General features: G+C 49.1%; 2 long non-coding RNA genes across 4 annotated transcripts in view; one reads left to right on the top strand and one right to left on the bottom strand.

Moving 5' to 3' along the window:
- LOC125125252 (uncharacterized) overlaps positions 1–16,831 on the top strand; it is a 41,918-nt gene that overhangs the window by 10,637 nt on the left and 14,450 nt on the right. The window contains exons 1-2 of one of the 2 annotated variants that reach the window (XR_007134384.1): positions 11,762–12,364; positions 13,756–13,891. This is a non-coding gene — a long non-coding RNA (uncharacterized LOC125125252). Of the gene's footprint in view, positions 1–11,761; positions 12,365–13,755; positions 13,892–16,831 lie in introns of those variants that run through there. The other variant, XR_007134385.1, reaches the window with a different exon arrangement.
- Positions 9,717–14,673, bottom strand: LOC125125253 (uncharacterized). Of its 2 annotated transcripts, XR_007134387.1 has the most exons (3): positions 14,495–14,673; positions 13,745–13,820; positions 9,717–9,898 (listed from the first exon to the last, which is right to left on the bottom strand). It is a non-coding gene; the product is annotated as an uncharacterized LOC125125253 (long non-coding RNA). The 2 variants fall into 2 exon arrangements; XR_007134386.1 differs by lacking the exons at positions 13,745–13,820; positions 14,495–14,673 and adding an exon at positions 11,759–12,521.

Genomic DNA, 16,831 nt, shown 5'->3' with positions numbered 1-16,831 from the left:
TTAAGACCTGTGGGTCTCCCCAGAATCAGTATTGAGGATGACCCATGAACTGTCAACCAGAAACCTCTTAAAAACCTGATAACCCAAAACTATAAAACTCTTAGAAGAAAAAATAGCAGAAAAACTACAGGACTTGGAGTCGCCAATGGTTTCTTGGCTATGACACTAAAAGCACAGGCTACGAAATTAAAAACAGATAAATTGGAGTGTAGTCAAAGTTAAAAACGTTTGTGCATCAAAGGACAGGATCAAGAGATTGAAGACAGCCTATGGAATGGGAGGAAATACTTGCAAATCACATATGTGATAAGAGGTTAATATCCAGCATACATAAAGAATTCCCACAATTTAACAGCAAAAAAAAAACCACAAACAACTCAATTAAAAAATGGGCAAAAGACTTGAAGAGACAGTTCTCTAGAGAAGATATACGGGTGGCCAAAAAGCACGTGGAAAGATGTTCAACATCACTAATCATTAGAAAAATGCAAAACGAAACCACAATAAGATACCACTTTATAACCCATTAGGATGGCCACTATCCCCAAAACAGAAAATAACAAGTGCTGACAAAGAGGTGTAGAAATTGCAACTTTTGTGCTCTGCTGGTGGGAATATAAAATGGTGCCTGTGTTATGGAACCCAGCATACAGGTTCCGTAATAAATTATAAATAAATTATAAATAGCGTTACTATATGAGTCATCGGTTCCACTTCTGGGTATATGCCAATGAATACATATGCACACAATGGAATATTATTCTGCCTTAAAAAGAAATTCTGACGCTATAGCATGGTGAGACTTGAGCACATTATGCTAAGTGAAACAAACCAGTGACAAAAGGGCAGACCATATGATTCCACTCATGTGAAGTTTCGAGAATAGTCAAATTCATAGAGATGGAAAGTAGGATGGGGGCTGCCGGGGGCTGGGGAGTGGAGAGTTATTGCTCAATGGGTGCAATGTTTCAGTTCAGAAAGAATAAAAAAAAGTTCTGGGTGTTATAGTTGGGGCCTTAGTGGAAACGAACCTGACTAGTATCCATGAGGATGCGGGTTCCATCCCCAGCCTCCCTCCGTGGGTTAAGGATCCGGCGTTGCTGTGGCTGTGGTGTAGGCTGGCAGCTGCATCTCTGATTCGACCCCTAGCCTGGGAACTTCCAGATGCTGTGGGTGCAGCCCTAAAAAGGCAAAAAAAAAAAAAAAAAAAAAGAAAAAAGAAAAAGAAAAGGGTTCTGGGGATGGATGGTGGTGATATTTGCACAGCCATGTGAATGTGCTTAATGCCACTGAAGTATATACTCAGGAGTGGTTCAAATGGTAAATTTCTTGCTCTGTATATTTTAACACATGAGCACACACACATGCACACAAACCTAGTAAAAGTTAAAGACGTTACCCTAGGCTCACAGCAGTCCAACATGCAGAATTTTACCTATCATCTCAGACAGCTCACAGGCTTCTCAGGTATCACCTATCGACCCATTTAACACCCCTAGTGTTATGGTGAAGCCAGTCCCCTGAGCTCTGAGACATTCCTCAGGTCCCGCAGGGCAACCCCTGCCCACTTGGACCTCTGAGAGCAGTGCTGGTCCCTGACTTACAGAGGACCTACTTTGCAGGAGCCCATCAGGCCCCAAGGATGGGGAAAGGGTGCAGTTGGTGATGATACACAAAAACCTCCTTAAAGGGACCCAGTGCTCATAGAGATGGATACCTCTGCCCTGCCTCTGAGAAGCCGAGGCTTAGAGTGCAGCCGGCACAGGCTTCCTTTTGGGTGGTGGTGGCAGGAGTGGCGGTGGGGGTGCTTTTCAGGTACGTAGAGCATCTCTCACACCCCCCTCAGGCCACAGCCCCTTGCCAAAGGCCCCCAGGATGCTCGTGGGCCAGCTCAGCTCCTCTCACGCTTTCAGGCTACAGTGCTTCCCAGCACATTGCAGGAGGCCGCCTTGGGTCGTATCTTGCAAAAGAAGCGCTATTAAAAACTATTCCATTTGTATTTCTTGTGTGGCTCTCCATCTGGAAATATCTTTTATCTGGCAACTTTTGCAAAGCGAACTGAATCTTGAAGGGGATCCTGGCAGGTTTATGCTGGCCTCTCTATCACTCCAAGAAGTCATTTCCATGCTAACCTTTAGCAGGGTCGAGTAATCGTGACTTGGTATCGGAAACAAGACAGGCATCAGACCCTGAGGCATCTTTTTAACCTTGAAAACATCCACTTGGAGGGCAAGAGCGAAATCTGGAAGATTATACACACTCCTGGCTCAAATGTGACTTCTTCAGGGAAGCAGCCCCCCCCGCCCCCCCCCCGCCACCGCTGCCCTTCCAGCCCCTGCCTCCCCCCGTCCCTTGTGATTAAATTAGGACCTACCATTAGATGACCTCACTCCTAGATTTTTTAAATTGTTTTTTCCTTTTTCTTTTGCCTTTTTTATTTCTCTAAGTATAGTTGATTTACAGTGTTGTGTTAGCTTCTGGTATACAGCAAAGTGATTCAGTGTTTGGTTTGGTTTTGTTCAGATCCTTTTCCATTATAGGTTATTACAAGATACGGAATAGAGTTCCCTGTCCTGTACAGGAGGTCCTTGTTGTTTTTCTGCTCACTCTCCGTTTGGATCACACTTTGTAAGTCTACCTGGTGTGGTTATTAATTGCTGCTTGGCTCCCCCCAGGACTCCAAGCTCCGTCTGCTTGGAATTGAATCCAAGCGCCTAGCCCAGCACGTAGTAAGGACCCAATAATTATTTATTGAAGGAAGGAATAAAACTCATCTTACCTGCCTCTCCACCAGGTACTTCAAGTCCAGGTTGAAAAATATCTTTCTAGAACCGCTGTTGCTGAAAGAAAATGAGAGGAACTCTCCGGCAGGCAGCTAGAAGTAGAATGGGTAGGGGGGAGGGTGGGGGGTGAAAAAAAGAGTTCTTTATCGTCAGTTAGAGGAATGTTTCCACAGGTCCCTGATAAACTAGGGACAAATACCCCCAGGCTCTCCGATAGCCTGAGTGTCCTTGATAGTGTGGCTGGGTGGGGCAGGCTGGGCTTTGGCATCAGGGCAAAGGGATGGATTCTAACGGTTTCTTCACTGGTTGAAAAGTCTGCTTCCTGCCCAACTTTTTTTTTTTTTTTTTTTTCTCTTCATTATGTACCAGCTCAGCTTATATTGTGAAGAAGTGGCCCTGTTCCCCAAATGAGTGGAGGCCAGTAGACAGGAGCGGTGCTTATCGCTGCTGCCGGGCCTTTCAGTTGGATGGGCCGGGGGCTCTGAGAAGGGGAGTGTCCTGTTTGTGCCTCACCCTCTGCACATCTCACAGCCCTTTGGGTCTCAGAAATTCCCCCCTCCCAGCCCACCGACTTAGACGGGGCACATAGCCAGGCTCCCATTTGATAGGGGAGCGTTATTAGGCCAACGTCCTCCCAAATCTGAATGCTGCCTAAACGAGAGAGCCATGGGGTCATCTTCATTGGACTCTGGCATTCATGTTCACAAGAAACTCTCTCGAGAATTTACTTTTCAAGAAGAAGAGTTTCGTTGGGCAAAAATCAACTCAGAGGCTATATTCATTACCTACTAGGTGGTACTTTTGGACTTCGTCTTTGGAGTAATTCCAACAGAAGATCGCAGTTAGGAGCAGATGGACCTACAGTCGTACACAGTAGCTGCCTTTTATTGAGCACATACTATCTGCCAGGAATTTTATATGTTTTATCTTGTTTAATCTTAATATAACCTTCTGAGGTGAGTAATAGTATTCTTTCAATTTCACAGATAAGGAAAATGAAGGTCACGGGAGTTCAATAACTTGCTTAGGGTCACCCAACTCCATAAGCATGGGAAATGGGATCTGCACCCAGGGCTTCTGACTCTGTATCCTCACCTTTTCTCACCACGTCGGTGTTTCCTTGCCTTCCCACATTCACTGTTGGCAGCACACACTCTCAGGCCCGCACCGACGTCATGAGATCAACATACCTGGGGGCCTCAGAAAGTCCCTGGACATCCAATCTAAAGTCACCCCCCACCCCCAGGCACTAACAGCACTATTTTATTTTCATCACTCTACTGATCACTCTCTGATGCTTTCTCATTTATGAATTTGCGTATTGTCTTTCTTCCCCACTAAGTGACAAATTCCATAATTGCAGGGAGAAGATGCCCAAAGTTTTATCTCCAGAATCCTAGATGTGGGTAGAACCTCGGAAGTATTCAGTACATATTTATTGAATATCTTGGTAGACGTTGTCCAAAACATTGTGTTAGGAAGGATCCTGAGTCTGGACCCAGGTTCAGAGAAGAGAATTATTATTGAGCTCTAGTGTCTCCCAAGGCCATGGGGGTGGACAAATGTTGGCATTCATGCCACATCTTTGCCCTTCCAGGGAGAGAAACTCAATCCTAAGAAAAGTAAGTGCAAGGTGACACCGTAAGTCATAGGAGAGCCAGGTACAGTGGCATCCCTTCCTTCAAGGACCTTTATCTCTGACTTGGGAAGTCAAAGTGAATGCATGTGTAATGGAGAACAGACACATGATCAACAGCAAGGTAATGATCAAAAATGCAATCAGATTTGGCTAAGGAGAAACTGGAGTTGGAATAGGTATGGAAGGCTTTCTGGAGGAAGTAGAAACTGAGTTTCCCCTTGATGTGTAAATACCTCGGTATTCCCTTTGTGTCAGACTTGTTCTATGAGCTTTCCTGAGACTGAGGTTTTCACCCCCCTTACAACACTCTAATGAAGTAAGTATTGTGATCATAATTTTATAGATGGGGAAACTGAGTCACAGAAAGGCTAAGGAACTTGCTCCAGGCCACTGAGCTTGAAGGTTTCGAAGCCAGTTCTCCTAAGCACCTGGTGAGTGAAGCAGGTGTGACTGTCAGGAAACAGACTAAGGAAGGGTCTGGGGGGAGTTCCTGTCACGGCTCAGTGGTTAACGAATCGGACTAGGAACCATGAGGTTGTGGGTTCGATCCCTGGCCTTGCTCCCTGGGTTAAGGATCTGATGTGGCCTTGAACTGTGGTGTAGGTCTCAGCCGAGGCTTGGATCCCACGTTGCTGTGGCTGTGATGTAAGCTGGCATCGACAGCTCTGATTAGATCCCTAGCCTGGGAACCTCCATATGCTGTGAGAGGCAAAAAAAAAAAAAAAAAAAAAAAAAGGAAGGGTCTGGGTATGGGGATAGGAGATGGAGGTGCAGTTTTGGGGTAAGGATAGAATAACAACAAATACTGTTTGATGCAATGCGATGACCAGTCTGCCATTCCTTCTTGGGTAAAGGCGCTGCATGTCCAACACACCACTCGTCCACCATGAGCACAAGTGACTTAAAGGTTTCTTGCTGACTCAGACACTGGCAAAGTGAGGAGAATCCCTAGGTGAGGGGCCCACTGACGACAGGGCTCCCCAACATCTGCAGAGAGAGTGCATCTGGTCCTGGAGGTGTAGGTAGGCAACAGGAGCGCCACCTACCCTTGCCCTGCCCTGCCCCTGCCCCCACCTTGAAAAATGCCTGGAGGTGATGGAGGGGAGAGATTAATTTTGGGTGGTCTCTCATTTAACATACTCAGCTGCCGGCTGTACTGATTTTACATCACCAGTTCACTGTACCAAGTCCATTTCCTGGCAGAAGCGGTCCCTGTAACAAAGCCACACCAGGATGCAGGGGACATCCAGGAACGAGGAACGTCAGCGTGCTTTGTATAAAATTTGGTTTTGGTTCGGTGGCGTATCTGTTGGGCTATTTAGATTCCTTTGCCTGCATTGTTTATCCACACACAGCAGGAAATTCCCTTGAGGGTGCAGGCTCCTCCTGGGCAGCCAGCTGGGCATCTGGAGCTAGTCCTATCTGCCACCCTGGCAGTTAGGATTCTTGCCCTTCAGTGAAACCCTCCTGGACTGCTACGGCTGAGGTTCCACCATGAAAGTCACAAGGTTTGGATAGACCCTCGGACACTTCCTTTGCTGCATTGGGTATTCCCTGTGTAATCAAACCCTTATTCCCCCTCGTCCAGCCCCTGACGTCATTCATGTTGAGGGCAATGGGTAGGAAGATGCTTTTCTCCTCTGCCTGGAGACTGTGATCAGCAGGGTCCCATCATGGGGTGGCTGGAAAATGGTAGGGAGGTCATCAGAGTTAGTAGAGTTTAGAGGGTTGGGACGTCAGGAGGGAGTCATCTAGGCGAGTGGCACCAGTGAACCAGGTCCCCTCTGGGGCTTCTAATTCCTCATATTCCTAATAAAAATCTGAGCCAGTGGAGGAGTTCTGTTGTGGCTCAGCAGTTGCCCCGACTACTATCCATGTAAGACGTGGGTTTGATCCCTGGACTCGCTCAGTGGGTTAAGGATCTGGCATTGCCATGAGCTGTGGTATAGGTCGAAGACATGGCTTGGATCCCATGTTGTTGTGGCTGTGGCGTAGGCCAGCAGCTACAGCTCTGATTTGACCCCTAGCCTAGGAACCTCCACATGACATGGGTGCAGCCCCAAAAAGACAAAAAAAAAAAAAAATCTGGGCCTGTGGAAACCTATACCTTCCGTCATGCTATGAGGGTCTAGGAAGACACAAACATAGGCATGTGGATTTGGATCCAGGCATGATCTGGACTCACGGGCCAGGGACCAGACTTGATAACATCAATCAGTGTCCTGTCCATCTTGTCCTGGATGAGACACAGCAAGACCTAGGGGCCTAGACCAGGGGCATTGGTGGTTTTGTAGGCCTTTTTTTTCTTGAGCCCTGGGTCACCTGGCATGATGTGAATAAGGGAGTGGCTTGCTCATGGGGCCAGAGTGTACCCAGTGGCTGGACCTCTAACATGTAGACTTGACCATGTATCTGTACAGACTAGCCTGGGGATAGCCTTAAGCAGGAGGTTTGCTTTGGGGGGTCCAGGAGGGGCTGCATTAGCTGTGGTGGCACTATGGCTTATTGTGCCCAATGGGGAGGATGAGAAAGAGAAGGTTACCACGTTAGAGTCAGTCTGGTGTTCAACTCCTTTGGGTGTGTGGTATACGCTGAGCGGGGGCTCCCCTGAGAGGAAGATGCCTGTGTTCTGGCAGGGGGGCACCTTGGTGGATGACATGGGTACAGTGGGTAGTCATCCTCGGAGATGCAGTGTTGGGCTGGGCTGCAGTCCTCACTTGCAATGTGCTGATGGGATCCCAGGGCCAGAGCAGCTCTTGAGCCAGGTCGCAGAAGCAGGGGTTGACATCGGGAAGGCTGTGACAAAGATGCATGAGACGGAAGGTGCGCTCAAGAGCACGTGGTAAGCAGCCAATTGGGCGCCATAACTATGATGAAGGCAGCCTTCAGGGGGACATGCAAATGCACGGGCACATTCCTGTTTGTTTTTCCCAATGGCTGCTCGGGATAATGAAACACACTTGGCCGGAGGTGCTGTGGAAGAAGGGTGGTACTCTCCAAACAGAGGGGAATGACACCCTGGGTGCCATGTTGTCCAGGTGTCCTGGCATTGAGCAGGGAACTGTGTCCCACACAGAGGCTATAGCCAGCTAGTGACAACCTAAAGGTTCAACAATAATATTTTCAGGTTTTAAGGCTCCGCAATGGTATTCGGGGCTGTGTGCAATGCTAGGGGGGCATCTGTATCCGATGGCTGTGAGTGGCTCTCTTTGCCTCAGCATCATGTGGTGGGGAATAGATAGCCTGGGGCCCACTCTGTTAGAATATTGGTACTGGGGACCTGTATCCTTTTGCTTTACTCCAAGATACACATGGCCAATACTTCCCCGCAAGAAGAGTCTGAAATTAGCCAGCTTTTAAATCCATCATAAATTCCATCTTGGGTGACACGTTAGGAGATGGTGGTAGCTGTCTACCCCACTGGTAGAAACATAATATCAGAGATTTCGCCATTCTGTGTATGGCCAGTGGATTTCTGTTTAAGATCTGCCCGGGAGTTCCCTGGTGGCTCAGTGGGTCAAGAATCTACTGTCGGCACTGCTGTGGTGCAGGTTTGAGTCCTGGCCCGGGAATTTCCACATGCCACAGGTGCAGAAAAAAAAAAAGATCTGCCCTTGGTCTGGACAGGAATTGCATTGAGTGCAGATTGAGAAGGGATAGAAGAATGGAGGAGGAGGGGACTCGTAACAGGGAGTTGGATGTGGGAATCTGTGACTTGAGCCTGGATCTCCTGTTAGAACCAGTAAAGGCAAAATGACGGCATTTTGTTAAGGGTGAGGGGCCCATAGAGGCAGGTATCAAGGGAGATAAGAGCAGTACAAGGAAACCGACCGGAGAAACCCCATGCCATTTTGTAGCTTTAAGAGAGGAAGCTCCATTATCTTGGAGTTGATGGTAGCATTGATGGGAGGGGGCGAGCTAGTAACAGACACGTGTCGTATGGACCGAGGCCGGAGCATACAGGTGGCCTAGGGAATCTGGGGTAAGGGCCCATCACACTCAGCTTGTCCTTGGAAGTTGATTAGGCTCCTCAGTCATTCTGCTGAGGGACACAGTGCACGCAGCTCTCCCCCTAGTATTTCATATTTCTGGGAGATCTGTAGCATGTGGGTGGGAAAGGAAATGTTGCATCAAATTGGACACGGTCTTGAATGGCAGCCTCCAAGAATGTGAACTTAAGGAGCCATTAGTCCCTTTGTAGAGTTTTTTGAGCAGGGGAAGGGTGTGGCTGGACTGACTTGGGGCTGGATTGGGGTCGGAGAGGCAGGAGGCGGGGCCATGGTCCAAGGAGCATTAATATTGGGAAGGGCTGGGGAAAGGAACTCTGGGGCGGGGGGGAGGGAATGTCTTGGGTGGACAAGGACCGGAGGGACCCTGCACAGCTGGCCAAGACTTGTCCACGGGAGACAGGCCGCTCCAAAATCGTCTCTAGCAGCCCCCGTGGCCTGAACACCTACTCCATGCCAGACCTGCCCACGTGTTAATACGCGGTCTCATTGGTTCCTCCCAGGAAGCCTTGTGGTATGAATGACCGACCTCCTGTTTCTGCCCCATCCACACTCTCCGTGCAGCGCCTGGAAGGATCCTCTTACAGGATCCTCCATCAGGAGCTCCTGCTGTGGGACAGAGGGGGAAGGACCCAGCATGGTCTATGTGACAGTGTGGGTTTGATCCCCAGGCTCAGCGGAGCAGGTGGAGGAGCCAGGGTTGCCACAGCTGTGGTGTAAGTCGAAGCCGCAGCTCAGGTTCCATCCCTGGCCCTGGGAACTTCCATGTGCTGCGGATGTGGCAGAAAAAAATTATTCTCCGTCAGATCGTCCTATTCTGCTTGAAGCCCTCTGAAGCTTGCTTTCTTGCCCAGAGTAAAAGCCAAAGTCCTATAAGGCCTTATATGTCTGGCCCCAACCATCTGTACGTCCTCCCTTTTTCTTCATCCTCCCTCTGCTTCGGCCACACAGACCCCCTGGTTATCCTTTTGACTGTCGCTTTAAGGCCTTTGCTCGTTACCTCTGCCAGGAACCTTATTCTCCGAATGCAGGTTCTCATGAGAAAGGCTTTCCAGCATCACCTGGAGAAGCCCCCGACTGCCCTGACCGCCCACGTCCACACCTCACAGCACATCTCACCACCCAACACACTCTCTGCTTCCCGGCTCATTTGTTGAGCGTCTGTCTCTCCCAGTCTCGTCTGCAGGTGCCACTCAGGCCAGAGCAATGTTTGTTTTGCTCACATCTGTGGATCTCCAGGGCCTCGAACAGTTCCTGCCACGTATCAGGCATCCAATAAACACTTACTGAAAGGATGAAGAGCGTGTATTATTATCCTCATTGGATGAAAGGGACACTGATGATCAGGATGTGTAAGCGACTTGTCCAGACAGGACAGCCAGGAGTTGCCAAAGCCAGGATTCGAGCCCGAAAAGCCAGAGAAGACTGCTCTTTCCGTGAGGGTACAGTCGTTCTGAGGAGTCCCAGGCCTTTGTAACAGAGAAAAGGGGTCTTTAATAAACAGAAATAGGAACCTTTACAGAAGAAGAGGGGCAGGTGGCGATAGGGGAGAGATGACAAGTCTGTTTCTGCTCCTTTGAGAGCAGGTGCGGTGCCGGACCCCGAGGACCTAAAAGTAAACGAGACATGATGCCCACCTTGAGGAGCTCACCCTGCAAGGGTGGCATGTGGCATTGAGGGAGCACTCACTCATGGAGCAAGAGCCACCCCTGCCCAGAGCACAAGACAGGCCGGCACCGGCCTTCGTCAGCTGGGTGCTGGCTGAGACGCAGCATCTCACAGTCCTGTTCATCTGCTCAGCAGTCACCAAGCACGCAGCCTGTGCCAGGCGAAGGGGTGATATTAGAGACACAGGGCTGCTCAGACAAGGGCCCATCCTCAGGCTCGCCCAGAAGCGAGAGGAGGCAGATCTTTCCCTCCCATTCATTCATTCACCAGCCAGGAGAAGAGTGCCTCCCATGCTCCAAACACGTTTAGACTCTGGGTATAAAACAATGAACCAAGTAGACACTATGCTTACACTCAAGGAATTTAAGAGGGAAGTAGTGGTATGTGGTAGGCGTTCTCGTTGTGGCTCAGTAGGTTAATAACCCAACTAGTATCCATGAGGATGCAGGTTCGATCCCTGGCCTCACTGAGTGGGTTAAGGGTCTGGCATTGCCAAGGGTTGCGATGAAGGTCACAGATGTGGTTCAGAACTAGTGTTACTGTGGCTGTGGTGTAGGCCGGCAATGACAGCTCTGATTCGACCTCTAGACTAGGAACCTCCATAGGCCACCAGTGTGGCCCTAAAAAGAAATTATACATGGTAATGACATTACTATTATTTACAAAATCAAGGACTGACAAGGGCTAAGTGCCAGCCTCTGCTGAAGCACATACATAATTATTTCCATTTATTCCTCACCACGACACTCTGGTTACCCCAATATTACACATGAGGCAACTGAAGCCACCTTCTCCTTGAACTCTATTATTCTCCGTGAGCACAAAGGAAAATCGAACTAAATTTACTGACAAAGTCAGAAAAGGCTTTACAGAAGGTTAACTTTTTCAGAGGAGTCGGCAGGAAGTCTGGGTTTCCCCGAGCAGAAACACTGGGGCAAGAATCTGGAACTCTGAAAGCATAATACCTGCTTCCAAGGCTAGTTAGGAGACGCTAACAAAATAAGATATGTAAAACCCTAGCCCAGGGCCTGGCAAGAAGGAGATACCCTCAAAGGTCCCTGATCCCCTGTGGGGATAGGAACGTGTGACCACTTTCCCCGTGCACCTTGGTTTTTAGAAGACCCCCAAGTCGTAAACTCTGTGCAGGTGACTCCGTGAAGATCCCTGCCCTCAGTTCAGAGTTGGAAAGTGTTTGTGAATGCTAGCCAGGGCAGTGGCCCCACCTCTTCATTGCATAAGGTTATAGTGTGCACGCGCGCGCACACACACATGCACACACAGTTGCTGGGGAGTTCCTGGTAAACACCAGCCTCTCTTTTGGATCAAAATAACTGAGTGGTCTCCCTTTGTGGCTGGTATGGAGGAACACCCTAGATGGGTAACTCAGCAGGTGCCATTGACATTAGCAACCACAGGGGCTCACACAGAGTGCCCGACTCATGGTGGGCCCCCCCGCCTCTAAGTCAGAGCCTATGCATAGTTGCTCTTCCTCCCAGAGTGCCCAGAACACCCCGGAGCAGCTTGAAGGCTCATCCCCCCCTTCAGAACTGTTTTATTTTAAAGGACACATTTAATGACCACGACTTCTGGCTCCTTGAAGAAGAAGAAAAAAGTTCCCTCACCACACTCCCCTCATCGGAGAGTTAATCAAGCCTACTCACCAGCAGATGATGTAATCCTGGTGGCTTCCTCGATCAGGTCCAGGGGGCCTGTCCCCCTGAGCTAATTGCCCTGTTTCACACCTGTTCCTTCTCAGGAGGCCCTGGCACCCTAGCACCTGGTGCCTGCGCCACCTCCTCTCTCAGCCAGGACACCCTCTGGCCCTCGTGGATGGCCAGGCCCCTCCACAGCCTGGGGCTTGGGGGTGGGGTTGTTTCCTTCTCACTTCTGCGGGAGGCCAGTTGCTGTTCTGTGAGTGTTGCAAGCCCAGGGCTCCGAGGCGGTGGGCCGCCTGGTTGTCCATCTGATGAGGGAGGGGAGCCGTGGTTTCTGCAGTGAGCTCTCACACCACATGTGCTCTGCCCGGCTCCCTGAATCTTCTTAAAGGAAGGGTCTCTGTGCTGTGTAGACAGCAACTGCTGTTTGGCCCAAATCCTCACTCAGACCCTCCTTCTCTGGTTGAGAAAGTGGAGACAACTCACAATCTACAGTTTGAACTGGCTCCAACAGACCCTCCAGTTCCAAGAAGCCTTCGCTGACCCCATGCGAGTTCAGCACGCTCCTCCCAGGGCTGCTCCCTTTGAACTTCTCCCCTGCACCTTCGGCCAGTAAGTATTTTCCTCTCCCCTCTTGCTCAATGCAGCACCGTTTTATTCCAGGCCAGGGATGCTGCCGGCTATACCAGAACGTTCAGGGGCTCACACAGACTGGGATTCACATTGAATCCTGGCTCAGCCACGTACCAGCTGGACAAGCTTAGATAAGGTCCACAGTCTCTCAGAACCCTAGCACTCTCATTTCTTTTCCTTTCTTTTTTTGTTTTTTGTTTTTGTTGTTTGGGGATTTTTTTTGCTTGTTAGGGCCGCGCCCATGGTATGTGGAAATTTCCAGGCTAGGGGTCACATCAGTCAGCCATTGACCTATACCACAGCCACAGCAATGCAGGATCTGAGCTGCATCTGGGTCCTACACCTACGCTGGATCCTTAACCCCCTGAGTGGGGCCAGGGATCAAATCTGCATCCTCATGATTCCTAATCGGGTTTGTTTTTACTGAGCCACAATGGGAATTCCAGCACCCTCATTTCTAAAACAGGAACAATAGTACCCACCTTGGAGGGAGGTTGGGCGGATGAAACGAGATGACGCAAGGTAAGAGCGTGCAAGTGCCAGAATTGCGTGACACATGCATATTGTCTTACCCGGCAGCAATTTCAGTGTATGGATTTGATCGTCTCTTAATTAGATGTGAAATTCTAACTTGGTTCTTCCTTTGAAGCCCTCAGGGCTTGGAACACATATAGGCATACAGAGGTCACTCACAAATAGTTGCTTCTTTTTTTTTTTGTCTTTTTGCTATTTCTTTGGGCCGCTCCCGCAGCATATGGAGGTTCCCAGGCTAGGGGTCGAATCGGAGCCGCAGCCACTGGCCTACGCCAGAGCCACAGCAATGTGGGATCTGAGCCGTGTCTGCAACCTACACCACAGCTCACGGCAACGCCGGATCGTTAACCCACTGAGCAAGGGCAGGGACTGATCCCAAAACCTCATGGTTCCTAGTTGGATTCGTTAACCACTGCGCCACGATGGGAACTCCCAATAGTTGCTTCTATATTGAACTAATAAGAGATTCCTGACTCCTGCCTCTCTCCCTTGTCACCACAAGGCTCCTATTAACAGCTGGCCCTGCCTCGCTGATCCTGGGCCCTGGAGCCACACCAGACTCTGTCTGCTTTCCTTGTGTCCCAACCCTTAGCGAGCTCACAGGCTCCTGAGGTCCTGGTTTACATGCTATTGTTCCCATCCCCTGGAATGGCTGCATCCCCACGAGGGCCTCGTCTGTCACTTGTCTCCCCTGCCTGCATTGTCTGTCCAGCGAGCCAGGCCCTACCCCAGCGTGACAGCTCACCAGGCCTCGTCCCCAAGCATTCGCAGCCCACCATGGCCCAAAGATATCGTTTATAGCTGAGCTCTGTCGGTACTTCCTACCTTCCAATTAGGAGCGTGTCAACACCCTGGCCATCACTCTTCCTGCAGCGGCTGACAACACAGGCCCCCGCCAAGGCTGCTCCGGGAGAAGAAAGCAAAATTATTTCCACAGTGGAGGTGGTGCTGAGCACAAGAGTCGGAATCTAGGTGAGTCTGAATCCGATCCAGTCTCCTCCTCCTGTAAGTGGCTGCCTCATCCTCTTTGGAATCTACAGCGATAAGCACAGCACTTGGCATATAGTAGGTACTCAATAAATGAACACATGTGAGTTGAAAAGGCCAAGGGCACACACTTTTAGCTAGTGGGTTCCCTTTCTCAATGGCTGTCGATGTCCAATTCATTTCTTTTTCTTGCAAATAAGAAATTTCTCAGAGTTCCCACTGTGGTTCAGTGGTAATGAACTCAACTAGTATCCATGAGGATGTGGGATCAATCCCTGGCCCCACTCAGTGGGTTAAAGATCCAGTGTTGCCATGAGCTGTGGTGAAATTCGCAGACGCAGCTCAGAACCTGTGTGGCTGTGGCTGTGGTGCAGGCCAGCAGCTGCAGCTCTGATTCGAACCCTAGCCTAGGGACTTCGAATGCTGCCAGTGTGGCTCTAAAAGCAGAGAGAAAGAAAAGAAAGAAGGAAGGAAGGAAGGAAGGAAAGAGAAGGAAGGAAGGAAGAAAAATTTCTCTTGCTAAGAAAGTTAGCTCATGACAAACCTCTCACAGTCTTTTTAACTCTATGGTATAAAAGTCATTTATACCAGCAAAGAGAGAGATCTGATTCCTTGTTCCTCCTTCGTCCATCTCGTCTAAATCTTAGGATCATGGCCAGGCTCTCTGAAATTCAAGACCATTTTCAGAAACTGGAGCTGATGAAGGAAATATGACACAATCAAACATTTTTCTTATCTGGCAGTGTGGTCTGGTGGTTTGCGCCGGGGCTCTGCAAGTCGGAAGTCTGGCTTTCTATTTCTGGGGCTAAAGGGAAACCACGTAACAACAGTCTTAGCCGCCCCACTCACTCTTGCTTTCTCTTTCTCTTGGTCCCTGTAAGGAGCCCAGAAAGGGAACAGCTTAGCCACGGCCGTCCGTGTTTCAACCAGGAAAGGAAGTGCACTGCCCTTCGGGCCCCGGTTTCAGCCTTGGTTGAGGCTGCGACGGTCAGTGGTAAACAGATGAAAGATAATCCAGGGAAATGGAAAGTGAAGGTGATGCACTGGAGGGTGGTTTGGGGCTGAGAGTCTGAAGACACAGTGATGACTGGCTTAACCACATCAAGCTAAACCTCTTCTCCTACTCTAACCTGAGAGTCTGAAATTGCCAGAGCTTGGGGCGGGGGAGGGGAGAGATTTTCATCAGCTAAGGAGGTCCCTGTGTGCCTGGAGAAAGAGATGGGGAGAAGTGACCCTTGTTTTGCCTCCCAGGGAGCCCGTTCAGAAGTGGGGAAGTGGAGAACTCCTTGGATGTGGAGTAGAAAAGTGGGAAGGGAGAGGGAAAAAGAACCCAAGTGACAGCCACTTTGATGAAACCCAGAAAGGGACCACAAGAAGAGGAGGGAATGAAGATGAGATCTGGGGAGGGCGAAAGACCAAGAAGGCACACTTTCCTTATGGATGGCCTAGGAGAGTTGTCACCGCAGCTTGGGAAAGGCCCCCCGAGAGGGGGTTTGTGTGAAACCCGCCTCATAGAGATAGAAGCTCACATCTCCTAGGAACTCTGCTGCACACCCCAGATTTCAGAGCACATCAAGGTTTGAACAGCCTTGAACTTGGTAGAAAATTTTTTCAGCATGTGCTCCATCAAATTACCCCACTATACCTAGGCAAGTTCTGGGGCTATATCTAGAAAGAACAGGACCAGTTGGGGGGAAAATAGTCATTTAACATACCATTTCCTTCCTCATTTCTACTGTGCTGATCTCAATTCCTGCTACTGTAGTTGTTGTTTTAACAACCAGGAAGCTATGAGACCTTTGGGTTTTCTTTAGCATGACCCTCTACAGAAAGTTTTTGGCTGAGCCTTGGGCTAGGCGATCAGATGGCATTTGCCACAGGCTGATTATTGCTTCAAGGTTCTCTCTACCAGGATGGTTCAAACACTACCTTTTCCCAGTTAGTTGTATGTGCATTATGCCAAGTCCCAGACCATGGTGGAAATATGGCGTTTTATGAGCTCCCAGTGGTACCACACAGAGAGGAGGCTACATTGTGCGATGTGGGATGCTTTAAAGAAACAAAAAATATCTCTGGAGAGGCAACACTAAGAAAATGACACTAGCTTTGTAGTTAGGAAAAACTGAATTTGAATTCGGACTCAGCCCTTTGCACGGGCAAGCCACTTACTGGCTTCACCTCCACTTTTCATCTATGAATAGGGATTATAAAGCCCTGTCCAGGCTGTCGTGAGGATTTAATAAGATACAGAATTGGTATAATTCTGGCACATAGTAAATTATAATTTATTGCCCCTCTGTCCTAAAGTGTAACCTGAAACTTAATTTTTAATTTTTTTTTTTAAAAAAGGTTTTTGCTGGAGATTTTCTCTCCAGCCTATTGATGTTTATAGAGAAAAAACTTTCAACTGCCCAAAGCTATTGAAGTGGTTGTACTCATTTCAGGAAAGTGCCCAAGACCAGCAATGTCCTCCTGTTAAGTAGGACCCCAGCAAATGCCAAGCAAGGGCCCCATGCTGCTCTATTAGCAATGCGCTTGTGTCATTTTCTTTCCAATGTGTTACCATCCTTATGTAATGGACAAGGTAGCTTAAGCTGTGTCCAGACTTGTGGGAACAAGTCTGGAGAATCAATGGGGCACCCTCCCTGCCCCAGGATCTAATTACCTGCAGGATTAAACTGCTTCTCAGAAGACAGCTTGTCCCAGAGAGAGGCAAAGTTGAGGGGGCATTTGTCTTCAAGGACAACGGGTAACATGGACAGAAGGCAGAATCATTTCTGAGGACATATCTGGCACCCACAGAGGAGTCCTAGAATAAGAGAGCTATAATAAGAGAGTGAGCAAAAGCTGAGTCAAAGGTTTTTCATTTAAAAATCTGGGGGAGTTCATTCTATGAAGCCACCATCACCCTGATAGCAAAACCAG

Source organism: Phacochoerus africanus, chromosome 4, assembly GCF_016906955.1.
Source record: "Phacochoerus africanus isolate WHEZ1 chromosome 4, ROS_Pafr_v1, whole genome shotgun sequence".
NCBI classification, from domain to species: Eukaryota; Metazoa; Chordata; class Mammalia; order Artiodactyla; family Suidae; genus Phacochoerus; species Phacochoerus africanus.
This window is presented reverse-complemented; position numbering and strand designations above follow the sequence as displayed.